Genomic DNA, 23,229 nt, shown 5'->3' with positions numbered 1-23,229 from the left:
CTGGTCTACACATCTTTCTGTTTTGCTTGAGGTTTTCAAACGTCTTTCAGCTGCCTCGCTGACGCTCAATCTTTCAAAGTGCGAGTTTGGAAAAGGTACCATTGTCTATCTGGGCCAACAGGTTGGTGGAGGAAAAGTGTGTCCGGTGGATGCGAAAGTCAAAGTGATTTCTGACTTTCCTATTCCTTCAAGCAGAAGGGAGCTCCGTCGATTCCTGGGGATGGCAGGATTCTACCGTCGCTTTTGTAAAAACTTTTCTACGGTAGCTGCTCCTTTAACAACTTTGACCAGCCCTTCTACACCTTTTACTTGGTCTGATGAATGTCAGCATGCTTTTGAACATCTAAAAGGATTGCTCTCGTGTTCTCCTGTTCTTTCCGCCCCAAATTTTAGTTTGCCATTTAAACTGGACATAGATGCCAGTGCTGTTGGGGTAGGAGCTGTCCTTTTGCAGGATGATAAAGATGGAATAGAACATCCTGTAAGCTACTTCTCAAGGAAGTTTAATCTTCATCAAGGTAGATATTCTACCATTGAGAAGGAAGCGCTTGCACTACTTTTGGCATTACAGCATTTTGAAGCTTACCTTGGCTTGAGTGTGGAACCGATCACTGTCTTCACAGACCATAACCCCCTTGTCTTTCTTTCCAGGATGTTCAATCAAAATCAAAGACTCATGCGGTGGGCTTTGATCATTCAGGAGTACAACCTGAACATCTGCCATAAAAAGGGGTCTGAGAATGTATTGGCAGATGCTTTGTCACGTGCTTTTTAAACTTGTTTTCTCTTACCTTGAGTATTCCAAACATTTCTGTTTGGACTTATAAGGGTGGGGGTGTTACATGCCTGGCAGGCTGTTTGTTTCTTTTTTTCCCTCCCTCTTTGTTTCTTCACAGGTACTAGGGAAAGCTGGTGTCAATCTCCTCTGATTGATCCTCATCAACTATGGGCCAATCAGCATGCAGGGAGGCCTTATTTAAGCAGCCCAGCTGGGGAGAGCGGGAGCTGGCTTTGTTACCTGACACATGTCTTGTTGCTCTTTGTGTGAAGGTTTGTGGTGGGAGTTAGAGGGCGAGGTAAGTTTGGGGTACCCTGTACATTTCATCATGTAGTTGTATTTTCTGTTAGATACACTAGGTAAGGAGGTGGGTGCCACCCATGTAAAGTTTTGGTGGAAACTTTTGTTAGATTAGATAAACAGGGTTTTTGTTTTCGTTTTGTTTCCTTAGTTCAGACGGTAGTTAGGCCCTGTTTTGTTTTATTATTTTCTATGATTTGGCACCCCCCTAACCGCCCCTTTCTCCTCCACAGTTTGTGTGAGCCTTCCGGGATTTTCGTTATCAATAAATCCCTCTTTTTTACAACATTCACCTGGACTCTGTCAAATGATTGTGGCTGTCGTGTTACTCCCCTCCTCACAAAAAAAGGGGGGGGGGCCGTAACACCTTGTACTACCACACATTCTCTTTCTTAAACACTGTCATGAAGTGCTGTGAGGTGGTGGTGAGGCAGACGCTTGTAGACCCAGGTAAAGATAATTTGAAGGTAGTTTAGTGATGAACAAGCCAGAGTACAAAATCCAAAAACACCAGGCAGCACGACTGAGCGGTAGCAACTGGTTATACGAATGGATGCCTACAAGAAGAGACGACTATGACAACTGACTGGTAGATAGACAAGGACCCGACAGAGACGCTGAGACACAGGTGACATTAAATTCACGGGAGGGTAATCACAGAAACGAGACACACCTGGGAAACAATCAAGGGGAAGACAGGACAACACGAAGACTCAGGGACACAGAAAAACTCTAAACACAGGAAAACACAGATCCTGACAAACACAAGGTGATATCAACTCTACTCTAATAGAAATAGAAATATAGAGAATAGAAATATTCTCTATGAGAAATATTTTCTCATAGAGAGAAAATTGAAATATATGATTAATGTTTTTATTTTAAGATCTTAAGGAGAAATCAGTAATGGTTGGCCAGTGAAGCTGAACTCATCAGAGTAAATCTCTTTTTAAGTGGTGTGTTCCACTTTTCCTTTTGTCAACTATTCCTTTAAAAAAATAAAAATTCCGGCTTTTAGCTTTATTATTTTTGCCTGACTGTTATCAATAAATATATAAATTAGATGAAGTGAAGAGATATATTCCAAGAATACCACATAAGGTTACAGAAGAGTGATGACCTTATGTTTGGAACTGCATTGATTCAAAACACATTTTGCCACCAGAACAAAATTTTTTTGTGATTGTAAAGACTGCAGCTCGAATGACTTCATGAAATAAAGCTTTATCTAATGATTTATCCAGTGAGATTTAGAAAGTCAGATGAAACATTGGAGAAAAAGTAAGAAAAATGCTTGAGGTGAAGACCAATTAAACTAGCACCCCAGGATTGATTTAAAAGCAGTGACTGCTTGTAATGGAAACCATAATTCAAAAATGTAATTCACTTCAAGCTAGCATACTTCCCAACATTTTTTACCAGAATGATTTACTATTTACTTGAGATCCGTGCAGTGGTTGTGCAAATTTCACTTTCCTCCACTACCATCGTAACTGTCAAAGCTTTAATCTGAAAATGTTGTCTGTCATTCACTCAAACACAAAGTCCAGTCTTCCTAAATAAGATGTTTTGTACTGACAGAAAATCTGAGGAAATAGCGGTTACTTTGGAGTTTTTATGCCAAACTGTTCACTAAACGGAAGCATGGATCTTTTTCAATATTTAAATTCTGCAAGCAAATGTATGTAAAAATGTCCAAGGGAAAAAAAAACCAGCTCACGTTAAAATAAGTTTCTACTGTATGATTTTATCTCAACACAATCAACTCGTTACTATAAGGACACCTCACAAAAATGCATTTTCAATTTGAAGAAAGGCATCAATGTTGCACAATTTATTCACTTTCATTCTCCTCGTGGCATGTTCTGGACGTCCATGAGGGGGAAACAATCTGGTCAAGTATAGTCGAGTGGTTTCCCTTGCAATAAATCACTCAGTATGGACTCACACAAGCATCAGGATATTAACTCTTTGCTGTTTGTTCAGGGCAGAAGGCCAGGAGATAGCAACAGATACAGCACAATACTGATTATTCTTAAAAAGGAAAAATAATTGAGGTCATTTTGCTCCTACAAATTTGCTAGTATTGACTAAGGTTTAGTGAAAGTTTAGTCATAATCAGTGTACTCCCCTTCTTTGTCTTCTTGTGTCTTTATCAAACAACAAACAAGTGAACAAAAATGTCTGCCTGTCATACTATGGAATTCTAGCCATTCCCACTGAGTCCCATTTTCCTGCCTGCTAATGTAATCGGAGGGAAACAGAGTCGCCTTCTCAGTGCCTCAACCTCCAGATAAGACCCATTTATCACAGTTGTTCCTTTTCGGGCCACTCCATTCTGATCTGACCAGATTGAGTCCCAGACCCTGTCCAATCACTGAACCAGTCTCCAGGGAAACAAGGTATTTAGCTGAGTTCTGGCTTTTTAACTAATGGAAGCAACATTATCAAAGTAAGTTATAGATTTTATATGGTCACATTTAGTAATTATTTTATACATATGAAACTGATACAAATTTAAATCCTTGAGGGTCTTATTAACATTTCCTGATTTCTAGTAATTGTTTCATATAAATTTGTTTTTTTCTACTCTGGTGCATTTTGAAATGGAACAGGGTCACACCTTGAATCTCATGAGAAGTGCATTTCCTTCTCATAAGAAGGAAATACATGAGAATACATACTTACAAATTTTTATCTGATTTGTCAGGAATAGTTCAATGAGCAGGCTTTAGAATAAATCTTCAGTGCAGACCTGAATTGAAGAAAACTCACACAGAGGTGGTTGCAGGGACCCATACACTCAAACACACACATACAGGATGCAGCAGGGTCAGAAAAGAGCAAGTTTAAGTCTGAGATGTCTGTGCCTGCTTTTTACCATCCTTGATTGAGTGAAACAAGGTTCTGTTTTGTTAAATATTGTGGCAAACCCTAATCCTCTTGCTTCTTTGGTTCCAGGACAGGAGAGCTTTAGTCTGACTGCCTGTGAAGCCAGACTATATTAGCACTGGTTGTGACTGAAAAGGCTGCTTGTATTTCGTGAGTCAAGCCTGGGTGGGTTTTTTTTTCCTCAATGCATGGAAATTCTTAAAACTCTGGCATGGATTCAGGAAAACATGACCTGTGGCGGTATTTGTGGTGAAGAGGGTACTGATTGCCAACCTCCAATGGTCACTGATTCTGCACTGAGGCCTGACAGAGTTACCTGCTTGAGCATTCCATGTTTGCCCACACTGGGCACACAACTCTGGCAGCATGAGATCTAAATTGCCTGTGACTGTTCAGTGGGAAATAGAGTCTAGAGTCCTGCTGTGTTCTGAAATGCTTGCTATGTTTGTTAAGACTATACTGTATATATATATATATATATATTCTTCATATTTAAAATTGATAATTTATCATTAATTTATAATTTATGTAAGCTTAATGCACTGCAAATTCAGCCACATTAAAATTTGTAGCTGTGCACAATAAAAAAAAAGATAATAATTTAAAAAAAATCATATTGTTTATTTTCCAGTACATGCTTTCTGTTTTGTGGTGGTAAAACTGTTTTTTTTTTCTGAAGATAAATATGGATGCAAATGTTCACCAAGAAACACAGGTTGTACGGTAATATGGAAGAAGTAGTCTTCCTTTGTCAGAGTCTTAAAGTGCTTTTTAAGACTCTGACAAAGCACATTTTGTTTTATCCAGGCCAAATTCCAGAAAACTCCAAATGTGTATCTCAAAAAGATCTTGCCCTGCACGGTCCTCACATCTCAGATTTATACTGGAGAGTTTATTTACTGCAGTACTTCTCAAATAGTGGGGCCACACAGGGAGGTGTCAAGGTGGGTGTGAGAAGCAGGAGGACTTTCATATTGTTTTTATTCATTCTTGACAGATGAACAAGTCTCTGGGTTCAACATCATGTTGCCAGTGACTGTATATCTACCTTTGGGCAGATTCTCATGTCAACCTGACACACAGACATATTATTGTACTGTCTCTGCAACATGACTTTGCATTGAAAAATCTAGGATTTTTCATTGCATTGAAAAATCTGGATTGTGTTGAGGTAACAATCCTGAGCTAAAGTACAGGATTGTTTTACATCTAAATGCAAAAAGTACATAGGTTGCAGCATATTTTCTCCCAAAACATCATAAATCATGAGCTTTCTAAGTACAGAAAACAATGAATTGTCAGACACACTCCATAAACCACTTTCAGATTTTAACACAGATTGTCACAACCTGACAAACTGTCAGACCTGACAAACTGCATCAATCTTTCAGTTTTTACATGACTTCATGACATGTTTTCAAGAATAATATATTAAAAACTGTACATGAGTGAATTAGCCATGTATGGTGTATGGTATTTCCAGAAAGTTGCAAAACTGGAAAATCAGGTGACCAAACAGCATGAATTTACTTTTAGAATCAAGATGTTGTTTTTGTATTTTGAGATAAATGACACTTTTGGAGATATGGGGTTACCTACCTCACAGCAACGATTACCTTTCCTCAGAGATCCTGACGTTGGCGAATGTGACATATTATGCAATACAAAAACTGATATAAGCAAATACATACTGTATGTGAATACAACACTATAATTTGAAAATTTGCAATGTGAATGATTTAGCCTTACTATTGCAATGTTTTCTGTTAAAGTAGCAAACAGAAACAAGTATGTTCAAGTTAAAAGATTAAAGAAAGCTGGGATTTTTAACTTTACTCACATACACCCCCCCCCCCCCCCCCCCCAACACACACAGAACACACATCTCTCATCATAGCAGACCACTTTTTTTGTCCTTCACCAGATAGGATTGGCAGATTTTCTACACAATTTCCACAAAAAATGATGAAAGCTGTTTATAAAGAGAACCAGATTTAAATTTTGGGATTGTTCATAGCAAGAGGGAAAAAAAATGTCAGCGTGACATCCTACAGTAGCGTGATGAGAGTTGGTCTCTGGTATCCGGGTGGAGTGAGGTGGCAAGTGGTGTATAAGGAGGCCTGCGTTTCATCTCTGAGACAGAAAGAATAAGACAAAGAGCAAGACGGGGAGCAGATAGACAGTGGTGGAGCAGTAGAGCCAGCAGTTTGACCAAACGAGACCGGAGAGGTGAGGGAGCGCAGATGACAGGAGCTTCCTCTGGGTCTGGTGCCTGTTTTCCAAAGGAAGTGCACGAGGCCTAATCTGTGGGCCCCAGAGGAGAGGGACCTGTTGGCCCCCGCTTATTGTCCACTTTATCACCTCCTGCTTTAGATGGGCTTTTCTCAATTTAGACAAGTACTTTTCATAAAATTACATTCTGCTTAAAGGGAATTACAAGTTATCTATTAAAAAGTATAAAAAGGATAAGCTAGATGCATTGCAAAATGAATTTCTTTGCATCGGTTTGTCCATAAAAATGAACATTGGCAACATTGCTTATTTGCATTAAATGTACCCACTTCTCCCATCTTGTATGGTGTCAAGGTAAAGTCAATCAGGAAAAACAGTGTGGCTTGTGAGGTCAGGAAGTCAATGCTACCACTAGAGCCACAGTTTGTCAGGCTGTCACTTTATAATTAACATCTGAGGAAGTACACAAACACACACAGACACACAATTTCTCGTCCTCACAGAGAGCTTTTTTTCCATCCCTCAAGAGGAGATTGCACTTACTTAGATTTGTTTATTGCAATGTTTTAGTCCACCTTACAATTTATACTGACACCAGCTCTTACACTGATGTCAATCGAAGTCTTCTAGCCATGCAGACTTCAATATGTTACAATATGGTTTTGTAAATACAAAACCATATTTACAAATTTAAATTGTATTTATATTCACTTTATTAAGAAAAAATCAATTAATGTTTGTGCTCTCTCTTTTGCTAAACTCAATTACATCTGAGGCTGCCTGAAAATTCCTAGAGCTTTTGCATAACAGATATTAACAGAATCTTCAGTGGACTTTGTCTAAAAAAATGCACTAAGAAGTATTGCATCAGATTCTTTACATCCTCCTCCTCCTCTTGCTATTTTGGAGCTGTTACACACCCTTGCTCCTTTGTTCCCACTGATTAGCTAGTGCACTTCAGGGAGTTGGCCCTGCAGCAGGGATGTCCGATGGCCGAGACTCTTCCTCGGAGGATTGCCAAGACATCCAGGTGTTTGTATGGACAAACACACAGATACACACTTCCTCAACCCCATATCTTCACCTGCAGGTGTGGTCTTTGCCTCCTGTTAGTTCTATTATGATCATTAGCAGCGTTATTGTTGTGGTTTTAACTATTATTTACCTAATTACAATTTGTTGAATACCGTCACCACAGCTGCAAAGGCTGATTTATTGGGTTCCCTAAAACATGTGGAAGTAAAGTGAAAAGTAAGACTGAACTACATGTATTTTCTTGCCAAATCTTCAAATCTAACATTTTATTGCAATTGTTAATATAATCTAACCCATTTTTCTGTCCTGCTTGTTGTACCTGACACAAGAACAGACTTTATATCCCCAACTATCTTTTATTTTATTCAAAAGAAGGTTAAGCTAAAGTTTTGGTCAGGTTCCTTCAGCTAATTCATGATTTACCATAACAACAAAACAGAATTTTTAAAAATAAAAACAGAGATGTCCTAATCAAAATGATTGAACTATTTGCTGATTTAGTCCCTAAAACTTCACTTGGCAAAGGTGGTGAGAAAACATGTCTGCCAATAGTATATATGCAACCATTGTCTGTGCCAGAAGGGGGAGACAAATGTTCTGAACAACACTTAATATGTATGTCTGTATTCAGGATTTCAACAAAAATGTTGAATGGAATTTAAGGATACCTAGCAGGTTAAATTCTTCTAACATTCAGTCAACAAAATTAAACAAAATCTAAGAGCTTTATTTTTCAAGAAACTGTGATAACTTTAACAACATACCAGGCAATTGTAACTGTTTATTGTGTTGTGGTGGTAGTTTCAGACAGGTCAAGCATTTGTAATAAATAAAGATCCAACTTTGCTCGAGTCTTATGGGTAAAATCACCTTCAAGACTCCAAACAATCTCCTCTACTTTGCTACAACAGTGAGTGTTCTTCTTCCCTGTCTCTGACACACACATAGACACATTCCTGCAGTGAATGACAGCCCTTCTCTTACTCTGGAGCTATGCATCAAACAGAATAGAGAGCTGACCTCAGCCCCTTTCAAAAGGAGCTTCTAATCCAGCATTCTTAACTCGATTACAAAGTGTCAAGAGGGATCAGAGAGACGCTCTCACCTGTCATCTCTCACAGCAGCGGGACACAACTCTGAGAAATGAAATCCTGCCAGGCGCAATTGGAAAGCAGACAGGCGGGAGACAGCAAATGAGGGGCAGAGACACTGGAGATAGCATAAAGTAATCGTTCATACCTTTGCACATCAGAAAGACATCAAATTTGACAGGGTTTGTTGGACGTATTACATTTTTGTTTATCCATTTTCATGCTTTTTTAAAATTGTTTTTTTATTGTTCACATGATGCACACATTTCTATTTTAAGATTAGTTAAGAGAATTAAAGCTTAATCTGTAAATTATATTGTGGTCAATCTGAACAAAAGCAGAAAAAGTGGTCTGCCTGAAAATTAAGGAGTTCTTCTTATCCACTATGAATCTGATAACACATCACTTCTGATGGGTCAATATGAAGTATGTGACCAAACTTTCATAGTACCCCCCACCAGATCATATATTTTGCTCTCACTTACATGACAAACAAATCTGATCCCATGGAAAAACAAAAAATCATTGTGTGTCATTTTATTCCAGCTGTAATTCATATTCCACCTCTGTACCTACCTGTAGCCATTTTATTTTAATACCTGTCTTTATCATATTGTATACAAACTATCTCAAACCAATGTACTTCACCATTAAATATCAGTTTGTTTCCACTGGTAGATTCGATTTTTTGTAATGGAGTTTGGCAAAATACAAATGCAAATAAACAAATTTAATATTCAATATAATTGGGATATCTGATATTGGCAGGATTTCAACACTATTGGTAACTTGTGCTCCTGTGTCAACCTGAAGATGAGAATAAGTGACTTCCACCTGAGACTTACTAGAATGATTTGATGCATCAATTTTCTCTGTTTTCCTTTTTCTCGTTCCCGCCTGGCATATTGTGTGAAGGCAGGAAGCTGCAGGATTCACCAGTGGCTCATTAAAACCCATTAAGGAGCCGAGCGCAGACAGGATGCTGGTAGTGAGTAGAGGAAAAGCGAGGCAGGGCCGAGGACACTGCTACACTTTCTGTCCCCTCGGCCGCACCCACCTATGCTGCCTTGCACTCGCTCTGTTATCTGCTCTGCACAGCACTTCCTATGGCCCCACACGTATTCCAGCTAGACCCTGCTTTTAGCTCTGCCAACTCACGTCTCACACCCCCTCTGACCTGAGTGTGTGATGAACTGGCCAGGCGATAACACATTTTTCACTCTGCTGGTCTCCCTATCTCTTTGTCTGACACCTTGCTTCTTGTTCACTCCCCTTGTTTTTACATCTTTTTGACCTTCCCTACCTCAGACCCTCTGCCTCATGTAGCAGTAGTCATCTCTTTTGGCACAGTGTGTTCAGTGATAAATGTGAAAACTACTATAAAGGCACAGACGTCCAGTACACAAGTCGGCTCACTGTCTGGGGCCTCTAGGTCACTGAGTAATGAAAAAAAAAGTTGGGATTGTGTCTCTGTGGTGTCAAACAGAAGGCCTGGAAGGGTGGAGGCAAGTGTTATCAGGAGACTGGAAATGATGAATACATCAGGTGATATTGTAGATGTTTTGAAGTTACATATGAATCAATTTTTCTTTTGAAGAATTCGAATGAAAAGAAACTTTCTCAAAGAAACATCAAATATCAAAGCTACATGTTCCTAAAATCACACCATAAACAGGAAACAGTGAAAACAAAGAACATATTTTTTTTGAATAGTACCTTACAAAAGTAAACACATTTACTTTGAAGAAAAAATCTAAATAAACATTAAAGCCTTACTACAGACAATTGAATTTGCCTTTTCAGCAAATAAACATGCTTTGTAGCTCTGACGGTATGTTCAGGATCCTGAAGGAAGGTGGAGTTGCACCCTATGGTCAAGTTTTTGTCACTTTCTAACATATTTTCTCCATTCACCATCTTCGTTCACCTTCCCATTTAGATTTGACAGCCATTTCTCAATAGGTTTTCTGCTGTCACACACTTTTTCTGCAAGAAATATAAAACCTAAAATATTGTTTTATAATCTAACTCAGCTTTAAACATTGGCTACCCTGCAAGGTGTATTCCTCACAGTGTGCATTTACTAATTAGATTGCATCTTAAGGCAACTGGTTAAAGTGGGTTTTATTTAGGGGAATCAGAGTAGGGAGGATACCATGTAAATGCATGTAAATGATTTTAAATACAAAAAATAAAATTTTTCTTTAACATTCCAATAAAACACATGAACGTTTGTGGCCATAAAAAACACAGGAAATTATTCCAGAGCTGTAGACACATGTGGAAGGTACTTATAGAGTGCATTTGTCTTTCAGGTTGTTACGATTTCCTTATTCAATAAAAAAAACAACAACATAGTACTTAATATATGCTTAAGAAAAAAATCTGTTGTTTTGTTTGGGCTCTGAGGATATCCGATAGCATCCTCTTCCTGCTTTTGTAAACCCCTTAAACTCCTCCTGTATGCTGTGGTCCATTTCCAGAAGTGAATATTTGGCAACACTCAAGCATTGCTGTAGCTGTGTCCTCAAGCAAGAAAATATTGCACCATTTCATCAAATGTGCAAACAAATTGTTTCATCTAAATCTAAAGTTAATGTCATTCAACTTTAGCCCGCACATTTTATCGTGTGAAGCATAAACAGCGGGCTGATTGGCAGAAACATGACATTATGCGTTATAATAAATGGAGTAATCAGAGTAAGAATCACATGAGGAAACACTTTCTATTGTCTTTGCTTTTTATGCGTTTTCTTTTTTTTGTTCAACCACATTATTGCTGTGCCTCATTGACATGCTGTGGTGCTCTACCCCCTCCTCTCTGTAATCATAAACTCTTGACATCATTGACCCCTTTAGCATTTTCAAGCTCTTCTGTTTCACTTCACTCTGACACCAAGTCTCAAGACTCATACTGGTCCCGTTTAGACAAAAAAGTTGGCTGAGGTGTCCCTTGCCAATAACAAATATAAACATAGCCCTGCCATTATCTGCTGCAGTTAACCAGGATCATGTTTTCTCCCCTGACTGCATATGCTGCTTGCAGATGTGGTCATACCAGCTAATCTGTTTTCTCAACTGCCCCATTTTTGGTATATGCAGTTCAGCCCTTGAGTTTGCAAGGGTTTAAGAAAATCAAAGCACACCGCAAAGCATGATGGATATTTCATTAACCAGACACAGAGTAAAGCTATTTAAAGTGGTTTTCGTTTTCATTTGCACCCAATGTCAGGTATTCAATAGGTCATTTGAAGGTCAGTTGGTTTCATAAAGTCATCTGAAAAAATAAGCCAGCCAAGTGAAATTACTTTAAAAAAACTTGCACAGCAGAGACTTTACTATCTCTATGCACATAACTATAGTATGTGGGTTCAGAAAATTTTGATCGTAAACTTGATTTCTTGTCGTTCTGTACATTGTAATAATACTCCACCATACAAGTGTGTATCTTCCTAGTCTTTCTTTCAAAGAAGACTCCAGCTTCACCTTCCTAATAAAGATTAACCAAAAACAAATCATTGGCTGATTTCTGATGCCCACATTTTAAAAAACTTTGACATTTCAACACTGATTTTAGCCTGTTTTCAATTCTCTTTAAGAACAACAAGTCCAAAAACACTGCCAACTTTTCTAAATTAACCACTTTCAATGACAGGGAAAGGGTTGAAAGCTTGAAAGGACAAAGCAGAGTAACTCTCTATATTGCAGCATGAATGAACCACATATATATCTCAACATGTTATACAGGAAAAGGTCAACCTGACAGTTGACTAGCACTGGTCTATGGGTTGTTTAGTGCCTGGCCACAGTTTAAATAAAAAAAACTTGTTTTGTAATTTCCTTGATCCCAATGATCAGACTGTGAGAGCAATTTTATTTTTGAAAAACCAAAAACATCCATTGGTTCTCTTGACATGCACAGTTCACAGTGTCCCCACTGTAGATACAAAGTTATGGACTTTGTATCTACAGGGGTGATAGTGGGAAAAAAATTATTTTAACACAAAACACATATTTTAAAAGAGCAATCCTTAAAGGCCATGGGCACTTTATGTTCTTGTGGGCTCCTGGACAAAACATTGTGCATACCCTTTAGTCATCCATAGATTACTACTGAAAGAGAGTCTAAGAGTAAAAAATAGACCCTTAAGTAATAGATTCTGGTGATTTTTGTGGATACAAATAGATAACATTCAGACAGGAGAAGAATAAACCCAATAGCATCAAACGTGTAGCCTTTATTTAAAACTCTACCCATTCTATTGTCTGGGAATTTATTGATGTTGGGTGAAAAAATGCTATTTTTAGCTTTTTGGGTAGTTTTTATTTAAATCTGGTGAGATACTTTCTGACTACAAAGCTAGCATTGGTCAAGGCTGTTGAAACAAAAATTAAGTAACTCTAGTCAGTTTCTCTGTGCATTTCTATACTCTAAATGATATCAGTTAAGCTTTACTGCCACAGATATATTTGGACATGTTTAAAAACTTTGCAGCAGAAGAACTGCATTTCTGTGATACCAAACGTAGACGCCTCTGTCAAAAAAAATTACATGCAAGTTTTAGTCTAATATAAGCAGAGGCTCTGTTGGTGCTGAAAATTCACTCAACTTATACTGTCAACGACTTCGAAGGCTCCAGGAGGCAGCAGTCTGAGCTATTTTCTGATTTATTCAGCTATAAATATTTGACCACTTGGGGCATTCATAGGGCATTGAACTTGAATCCCCTAAGAGTCAGGCTGTCCCTAAATATAGAATTATATAAGAATTAGAAAACAACTTACTAATAATAACAACAATATTAAGCAACATGCACTAATTTATTAAGAATGTCTGCCAAAGCCCAAGAAGTTCTAGGAATGGAATGAGCAAAACAATGATTTACTATGACAAGACAGTTGAAATCATCCCTGAAATATTTGTCATTGTGGTTTCTACAATCATCTCAATATGGTTTGAGTTAGTCTCCTGTCATTCTGTCATTTCCTGTCCCTAAATAAGAAAACATGTATGCTTTGATCAACTACTTACATGGTAGCGACTTACGAACAGCTGGATGAGGACAGTCATTCCAAAGCTATTTGTCAAAAGAGTAAATTAATGCAATATGTTGCCTCATCCGTCTGTTTTTAATGTTTCCAGTGGTCTGGGAGAGTGTGTCACATGCTCAGACAGCATTTTTAGCTGCTACTGTTTCATTTGTCAGCACAAACCATGAGACATATGCAGGGTGACATTCTTTTGACAGGACTGAGGTTTTATTGAAGAAAAATAGCTTTTCTTCTCCCATGGGCACAGTGACCCGACAGGATCAAATCTTTCACAGGGAAAATTAATCAATCTGTTTGTGGTGACGAATCTGTTTGTGGTGATGGGGCTCTGAGTATAGCCTGGATCCCAGCTGTGTGAGTGGGTGGACATATGAGGCCAAAAAATTGTCTTTAAAGCTGCAGTAACTGTTTTTTTTTTACACATTGTTAACTTTATCCTGACAGTATAACATCAGACAGATAATCTGTAAAAATAAATAAAATGAGATCCCACTGACATTTACAGAAATGCATCGCTCCTGGTCAGAAACAACCAATCAGAGCCTGGAGGAGGGTCTTAGCACTGTCAATCATGCTTACACTCTCCAAGTTTGTATGCTACAGCTCTTCCCCCACAATGAAGCCTGCTCTGAATGTGCAGGTTAGTTAGCATAGCCACAGATAACAGCGGATAAACAGTTTTCCCATAATGGAAAGTTGTTTCACTGCCATTAGCACAGCTGCAGCACTTACATAAGCATGATTGACAGTAGTAAGACCTTCCTCCTGGCTCTGAATGGTTGCTTCTGACCAAGAGATGTGCATTTCTGCAGATGGCAATAGGAGCACAAGGAAGAGGCAAAACAGCTCCTTTTGCCTCCTAATTGGTGAAAAATAGATCATTTTCACCAATTATCTGTCTTGTGTTATGCTATCACAACTTGGAGACAGTTTTAAGAAATTTGTAAAGAACATTTTTTTTCATGAAAGTTTTCCATTGCAGCTTTTAAGGTATGTAATTAAAGTCTGTGGAGAATTATCTGCACTACATAGAGTGCAATAAAAAGCTGCTGATAGAGATCAAAAGGAGCTTGACTAGTGACTTTAAAAAGTAAATTACCCAGAAAAAGTTCTGCTTAAACAAGACAGATGATTGTTTGCATAGTAAAGTGGATCAAAATCTTTGCCATAGGCTGAAGACTGAAAAAATCTGTCTCTTTGATTCATTGAGAAAATCTACTCACTAATATCTTGTTTTAAAGAAACATTTGGCAGGATTAGATTACTACTTATTTTTAGTTTCAGCAGTTTCTAATGGGCTATGAAACCATACAAAATATAACCTGGCAGAAATCTGATAAGGACCAAATTCATTTTATCACTGCTTTTGTAAACAGAGCTAGCTAAGCTAAGTATGTGGTCTGAAACCCATGACTCTAGAGCCAAAGGAATTTAAAATGGAGTAGCGTTTTAAAATGTTAAGGTAATTAAAAATGCTAGTTTCAGGTAGTATCCACATGAAATTTCCAAAGCAGAGATACACTAATATTGCAAAAAAAATAAGGTTTTTTTTAGGTTTATGCTATTCTTCTTGTAAGATTAAACTCCACATGTTTTTTTTTTTCTTCAGTTTTTTATAACTATGGAACTCATGAAAATGGATAAGCTACCTCTTTCAAAGGGCACTGCACATTTTGTCTTTTTTTTTTTAGCAGAAATAAGGGAAAATAAGGATATACATTTTGTCATTGTGAAACATCTCAATATTCTCACAGATGGGACATAAAACTTATTCAAAATTAAAACTGAAAAGACTATCTTTAAATTATGTCTCTTATCATTGTGAAAATGTAATAGTCTGTAAAGTAAAAACAGTCTGACAGACAACAAACAGCGAGCTCTTTTTGACAACTGATTCTGTGTTATTAGTCAGCATAAGCCGCACTCTTCAGAAGCTCTTTTAGATGCAACTTGACGTGCAGATAGGTGGCAGCAGAGAGCTTTGAGGCCAAAGCTGCTGATGCCTCACCATCTGCTGCTACACAATAAAAAAATGTCTTTTATTCCATGCCAGTTCTGTCTTGGTATCATTTCTTGGGACGGCCACACAAGTGACACATAAAGACAAGGAAAAAAGGAGAAGAAAAAAAAGAAAGACCAAACGGCCGCTGTGTTGATACAGTGAGTAAATATGCTTTAAATTTTGCAATCTAAGAGGAATTTGTTGTGTCTCAAATACTGAAGTCTAAAGAAAGAAATTATTGTGTTTTTTTCACTAATTTATCAACTTCATCATGCATGATTGTGATCTTGCCTGCACATACTGTGTTCTGGGGAGTCTTGCAGTAGTGTCAGCATTTAGGCTCAGGGGAGTGATTTAAGGAGGCATGGCATGCTCATCATGCCCCCCACGCCTGACTGTTCCAGTTTGCTATCAGAGTGTATGCAAACAAATAAAAGAGGAGAAACTTTTTAATTAGCTGCAGGGCAGAGCCTGACAGCTCGTATTGTCAGTTATTACACAGTAACCAGGTGTTACTCTAAATATTTGGAGCGCTGTAAGGTAGAAACCACCAGGATAGGATCAGAGGTTATTGTTTTTTTCCTCTCAGTTTTGGCAAAATTGCACAGTGTCAACTTTATAGTCAAAACAACAATTAAATGAATAAAATTAGCCGATGAAAAATGACTGAGGTCATAACCTCAGTTACTGGCAGTTTATTGAACAGGCCCAATTTTGCAACATACTTTATTGTGTCACTGCTTGCCCTTAATCTGGCACCTTGAAACGTTGTTGAGGCTGACCTAAAGGTCACAGGGTTCAGCTTAAATCACTGAACTGCAGTATGACTGTGACAAGCGGGGGATTATTGTTAAATTTAGCTTATGAAAAACACAAAACACACACAAATAAAAAAGAAGTGCAATATATATTTTTTCTTCACAATAAGAAAAGAAACTGTTATTTTAAAATGATATGTAATTATACCTAAATATTTACTTTAGGTGTTATTCAATGTTTATCTGATGGCATAACCACTCAGAAACAAAAAGATACTCAATCTGTAAGTCCTTGATAATGGCAGCGGCATATCTGCTTTGAAGCTTAATGTCAGGCTCAGACAATATAATGGAAAATAAGAAGCTAATAATGAAGAATACAAATCTCATGACATGTGTTTGATATGAGATTTCACAAGTGGCATATCCCACAAACCTCCACAACCAACCAGCAAATTACTAAGTATAAACACTATTAGTTAGCAATAAAAAAGAAATTTATTTAATGTTTCTAAGTATGTTGAGCTAAGAAACACAACATATGACAACATTCAGCTGTATATTTTTTTATGCTAAAAGACTAGCATATGTTATTAACTGTTTTAGTCTTATTTTCTAAATGCGAATGTATAGTCTATAAAGAAGCATTAGAGAGACACTATCCTGCATTTTTTGCTGCCTTAATAATTAACTACCATTTAATAAATCAGCTCTGAAGAGCATGACTTAATTATTTTCACCGACTCTGATCCTGACCCCAAGATTTTTGTGCTCACTGCCATGAAAAATCCCTACTTACAGTGTGAACGTGTGAGGGCCTTTCTGCCTGATGGGACGATTGTTTGCCCAAAGGCAGCCAAATCATCGAGCTCAGGCCTAAGCTTCCAGTGCTTTAAACACAATAAATGTCATAACAGTGAATGCTTCTTTTGGACAGATGATGCTGAAGTCCACTCATCTGTTACTGTTTCAATGTAGTTAATTATTCTGATCAGTTTATCTTTTTTTAATTAAATTTTTGATGTGTTGAATAATCAGTACTCAAACAAGATATTTTACACATCATGTAATTCTGATCTAAACGCATAAAAATATGTGAAATTGTTAATAGTATTCTTGTTAGAATCATACAGAAGATGCATTTTTACTTTGAATAATCATAAAATTTAGACCTCAGTGTTTTATTTTTTGGTAAAACACTGATCCAGTGTAGTTGCAGGATTTCATTAAATGTGAGATGTTTGGATTTAATCTTCTGCTGACATTTGCTTGAGTTTGTACAAAAACCAGAAACAATGAGTGGAATTTGACGTGGCCCCAGGAAACACCTCGAATTGCTTTGAGTGTACAGAAGCCCGTATGAGAGGAAAGCGATGTTTTTAGTGCCACTCTGTTCATTTAAAAACATTGAGAGGAGATACGTGTTACAGAGGTTTGGGATGATAGGGCTGTTGCAGATATTGTTTTATCATCAGAGCAAAGCAGTTTCTGTTGTAATAAATAAAATAATTAATTACCTACAGAAAACAAACCAGAAACACCTTAATATAACTTTGGTTGAATATTGTTTTTAACTTATATATCTCTTTTCAATTTTCTTTGAAAAAAATTATGTGATCAGTAAAACTTTACATTTGCATTATTTTTGTCATTAATAGATATTTATAGTATAAAATGTCTATTGATTATAACAACTCTCTTAAAGTATTGGGTCCCTTTAGATGACTGATCAACATTTCACTAATTATTTTAATTTAGGGGCATTGTTCAATATATTAAGTAAGACATTAATAAAAACATTTTTACATCATATTGCTTTTTAAATGGATGTTTCCACTTTAATGTCTAAGGAAGTTACTTGATTATTTTTAGGACAATCTATTTTAATCTGTGTGAAGAGTTAGCTGGAATATGCACACTCTAATACAACTGTAAACTCGTTGTTTCATGTTTTGCAGTGCATTCACCAAATTGCTAAACATCAAAAAGGGAAAAAAAATATTTTTTACAGTTGAATTTATAGTTAGCCGTTAAATAATCTTGAGAACAAAGCAGCAACATGCATTTTATGCAAAACATCAGGCACCTTAAATTCAAATCAGGGTTGCAACACTTAATGCAAACTAGGGTACATTATCTAAAAATGTCAATATTTTATATCAAGTTATATATGTTTTCTAATGACAAACATTTAAAATACAAACATTTACCCTTTGGTTGGATTTTTTTCACCAATGTGCTTCAAACAAATAAAAACTGGGCAGTGAATGTAAATAGAGGGATAACAAAAACAAAATTAAGACTTTTCCTGCTTTCCCTAACATTTCAATAGCCTAAATCACTGACTTAAAACCTTCTGATGTATGACACAATTACATTCTGGGAAGAAATTAGCATTTCTATGGCACATTTAAACCTAATAGAATGACAATGCAATACTATTCACACAAACAATACTGTGCATGTCTTAGTCTTTACTTTTACATTTTTCTTTCAAGCTTTTCATTACTTAATTTGTAGGTACTTTTTAAGTTTAGCTCAACTTATTTTCAATGTCCTGTTTTTATTTGATTAGGGACTTGACTCAAAAACAGAGTATGTGTCTTGGGCCACCTGCCCCACTAGAATCGGTGTTGCAATGCCTCTTATATGAGTAAAATTTTCTACAAACATTTTAAACAGCTAAAACAGTGTGAGTAATATATGTTGAAATTTATATGTTTGTCCTAAATATTAAGACAAGAAATTAGCAGACATTCTCAAATAAATATGTTTTTCTTTTTAATTGAACATTTTTGCAAAGTATTTTTGCCAACTTTGGCATTCCTCCATAATATTGTTTGAATCTTCATTTGCATGCATATCAGTTATATTTACTTTGTAAAAGGTGTGATTGTCTTTTATTTGTGTTCTATTCCCTTCTTGATCCATTTTCTCCTAAAACAGTTATTCTAATTTCAATAACACTATTTATCTTGAATTAAATGAATCACAGAATGATAAAAAAAATAAAATTGATTCAAAAATTCTTTACCGCAAGCTTCCAACTGGCTTAAAAAAAATAAAAAAAATCAACATTTCAGGGACAATGTGACCTCTGTAATGGTGCTGACACATTTTTGTGCATAAATTAATTTTGCTGTGCTGTTTGTTTTTACGCATGTCAGAAAGAGTTAGAGAAATGAGGAGTGAGGGATCAGACAAGCTGTGTCAGCGGGGTTGGATTTAGGACTGCATAACGAAGCATCTATGCAGACTAAACAGAGACCGCAACGGACTTACACAAACACACACCTCACACTTGTCCTCTTCCTTGTTCTGGTCTATGGGAGACATTATACAAACTTGAAACAACACAAAAGCATCCTGAACTCTGATTTTGGAATGGACTATAGAATATAAAGTTAGTTACAGTGGATCTTTGGGCTGTAAATTCATTTGTTGACATGTTGCTTTGTTATACATTAAAAGATTAAACTATGAAGAATCATTTCAAAAGTTCCTTTAATATGTTTTGTGTCAGCATTTCAGTTGATCCCACAGATTTAGTTTTGAATTTTGGATAGACCAATCAAAAATATGGATTTACTTTCAGTGAAATCATTCTTGTATTTATTTGAATGCACATTTAAATTCACTGTGATGCAGAATCGTAAATTTTCAAACAGACATCTGAAGCCTTTGTGTCAAAACTGACTTCAGTCTGATTTTCATCTGCCTTGAGAAGAAACTCTGAAAGTATAATCCCACATTATGATGCGGCCACCACCATAGTTCACTGTAGTTGTGATGCTTTGGTAATGTACGGTGTTGGTTTTGTGTCAAACATACAATTTGAAGTTTTGGCTCAAAATTTAAAGCTTGTTTTAATAAAAAATAATAATATTCTACATTATTTCACTAGAATTTCTGGATATTTTAGTGAGCTCTGGAGGTTTTCCTGCCTCCTTAATTCCAGCTGTTTAGTGAATCCAGGTGACTGTTGTAACGTAGAACAAATTTCATTCCACTTAATCTTTCTCAACTACACATGACCATATATTGATGGCGATAATAAACTTCATGTGGGCTGATGAGACATTTAAAATCATGACCAAAACAAATTAATGCAAGTGTTTATTTTACATCACACAAAACACGAGACACAACATGTAGGACACAAAACTGACCAATCAGACCTTCCTGCATTTCTCGTAGTGTTGCTTTCATCTGCCTGGTGACCTCCATCAACAGTTTGATTCTTTTTGTTTTGTTTTTCTTCTTTCAATTTTTGGAAAATGTACCATTTTCATAGAGCTGCTGTTTGTTATTTCCTTCAAGTGTCGATGTCCATCTTCACTCTGGCCTGAACAAGCAATAAATAGACAGACAGACAAACAGACAGACTCACTCTTTGCTGTTCTCAGGACCCCCCTCTTCTGCATTGAGATATCTGATGCTTCTCCAGGTATGTGTTGGAGCCCCCTCTCCACAGTGAGGGTCATCGGCCCGAGTGCTCCGCTGACCTCCGGCACCACTGTTGCCTTCCCTAGTCATTCTCTTTCTAACTCTTCCAAGACATTGCATTTTTCCACTTTCTCCTGTTCAATTTTTTTGATATTTCCATCATTTGGGATCGTCATATTGATCAAAATTTGAGTACTTTTGAATTTACTGCCAAATGACACATTTTAGAAACAAAATATATTCAAATTACAGTTTTAGCTAAATGATCCAGAAAAGCAAATATCAGAAAAAAATAGAGATCGGAGAGATTTTGTAGTCTTTGACAACTGTTTTGAATTTTAATTTATTTTATAAGGGGCAGTGCATATTAATCAAAATGGGTACATTAAAGCAACCATATAAATATTCCAGATTTAGCCATTTTCCCCCTGTCAGCGCTTCCAGGTCTCTGGCTCCTCGGTGCAACCGACCCAGCTCTGTCTGGAGTCAAGTGACTTTTCTGGGAACACACATTGTACTCGGTGACATGGAAGACTGGCCCTGGATGAGGTTCTTCACTCCCCTCTTTTCAGCTCTGTTTTGACTTGCATGCCAACTCTGTGACACCCAAGGAGTGGATACTGAGCATGCCAGGCAGGAGATGCCTTTGAAAGGACAGATGTTCCTTAGCTTAACCTGCCTCTTGCCTAAACTGCTACTCTCCTTCTCTCTTGTATATTTGCTTTAGCTCTATAAATAACCAACTGGTGTAAGTCACATAAAAATGTAACTGATGTTCTGTTGACCTCCGAGCTCCTTGTCTTCAGGAGCAAAAGAGGAAACTTAGACTGTGGAAAGGTTGGCTGACTTGGTCATGGTAAATGAATTTGGGCGCATGCAGTGAAAACACCTATTTTCTCTATGTAAGGACTGATCTAGATGGCTGATCTGGCTCAGAGGTCCTTAAGGGACGAACGCATTTTGGCGTCTGATGAAGCACGATTGACTTCAGCAAGGCCAAAAATATACAGGCCTCGGAAGGAAAATTTAGTACACTTTTCTAAAATTAAAATAGAATTTCTTTTTCAAATGTGTTGCTTATAAAAATAAGAAATACTGCAATTTTTTAAGTATCAGAAAAACACACTGCATATTAGATTCCAATTAAACAGTCTTTTTTGCAAGATTTGTGGGGTTGCAGAGCATTTGCCCCCTTGCTGTGGCTGCAGGGATGAATGGGTGATTGTTCGTTGGCCCTTGTGACAGCTCTCCTGGGGCCCATCAATTCACTGAGGCTCCTGAAACATCAGGTCATGGCTAACCCACGCTTAGAGGCTGCAGCTTGGCCACACCGGGACGATTTTGCCCAAGTTTGAGATCAGGACCTCCAGGGCGCACAGCTGGGTCCCTTAAAAAAGCCCAGCTGAATGGTTTTAGAAACACTCCAGCTCCTCTTACCACGCTCTCACTCTCCATTGAGAACACTCAGAATACTGTAGATATCAAATATTGTTTTTTCGTCTTTATATTCGATTTTGCTTGCCAATGCCGCTGGAAACCATATTAAAGTATGCGTCCCATATTTTTAACCAACAGACCTATTCTGTTGATTTTTTTTTCTGAAATTTCCATCTTTTTCTTTTCCTCCTCTCAAGTTTTTTCTTTCTCCACAGCTCCACATTTCTCGTTCTCTCCCCAACTTTGCTCACACACGTCTTAATTTTCTCTCTTTTTCCTCCCACAGCACTACTATCGTGTTGTATCAATTACAGCTGACCGCCAGTCAGGTGGGTCTGCGGGAGATTTCAGATCGCAGAGAGGCGAACGGATGCTGCTCCAAAGACTCCAACCCCAGGCCCCGCTGAGGCCTTGTCCTGGGCAGCACAGAGAGACACCTGGCCAAACCACAGAAACTCTTCCAGCTGCAGACTGCTTGATGCTCACCGCGTAGAGAATTCAGGTCAAAGGTGGAGGAATTCACCAGGCTCTACTGCACTATCACGGACATTTGAGTCTATTTTACATCGCCTTGAAAGAAGTATATAGAAACCTTTGAAACATTTCCACATTTTGTTGCGCTTTAATGGCAAACTTTAAGGGATTTTACTGGGATTTTATGTGATAGATCAACACAAACTAGGGCATAATTCAAGTTAGAAAGAAAACAATTATCAAGGTCCTGGCTTTTATGAATAAAAATCTGATTGCATGGACTTTCTTCTTTCTTTTCAAGGAATGCTGCTCCACAGCATGATGCTTCCACTACATTCCACTTTCTGCAGCGTTATTATGTTCTACTAATATTTGATCAATCATCGTCTTGCCTGATGTTTTAGTTTAGGCGTATTGTGGGAGGTTTACAGCTGTGTCACACTTTTGCTGTTTTCAGATGAGATACTATATAATAGTAGTGAGATGTTAAAATTTGGCACATTGTTTTAAAACCAAACCTTGCTTTAAATTTCTCTCCAGCTTTGTCTCCTGACTAGTCTGGTGTGTTCCTTGGTTTCTGTGATGCTGTTTGCTTACAAATTGTCTCTTGCAAATCTTCACAGGACAGAAAGTTACATACAACTGAACAATACAAGATTCTTTTGAGGGTAATAAGTAAACACATTAGCAGGTTTCTGAGATATTTATTTGTAAAGAAAAATAAATAAATAA

The 23,229-nt window shown here is 37.3% G+C and overlaps 1 long non-coding RNA gene across 1 annotated transcript; it reads left to right on the top strand.

Moving 5' to 3' along the window:
• Window positions 1-15,459: 15,459 nt before the first annotated feature.
• On the top strand, window positions 15,460-22,774 carry LOC114145995 (uncharacterized). Its single transcript, XR_003595810.1, has 2 exons — window positions 15,460-15,540; window positions 22,310-22,774. It is a non-coding gene; the product is annotated as an uncharacterized LOC114145995 (long non-coding RNA).
• Window positions 22,775-23,229: the final 455 nt, after the last annotated feature.

The sequence above is a fragment of the Xiphophorus couchianus genome, chromosome 6 (assembly GCF_001444195.1).
Source record: "Xiphophorus couchianus chromosome 6, X_couchianus-1.0, whole genome shotgun sequence".
Taxonomy (NCBI): Eukaryota; Metazoa; Chordata; class Actinopteri; order Cyprinodontiformes; family Poeciliidae; genus Xiphophorus; species Xiphophorus couchianus.
The sequence above is the reverse complement of the archived record's forward strand: the minus strand, read 5'-3'. Positions and strand labels throughout refer to the sequence as shown.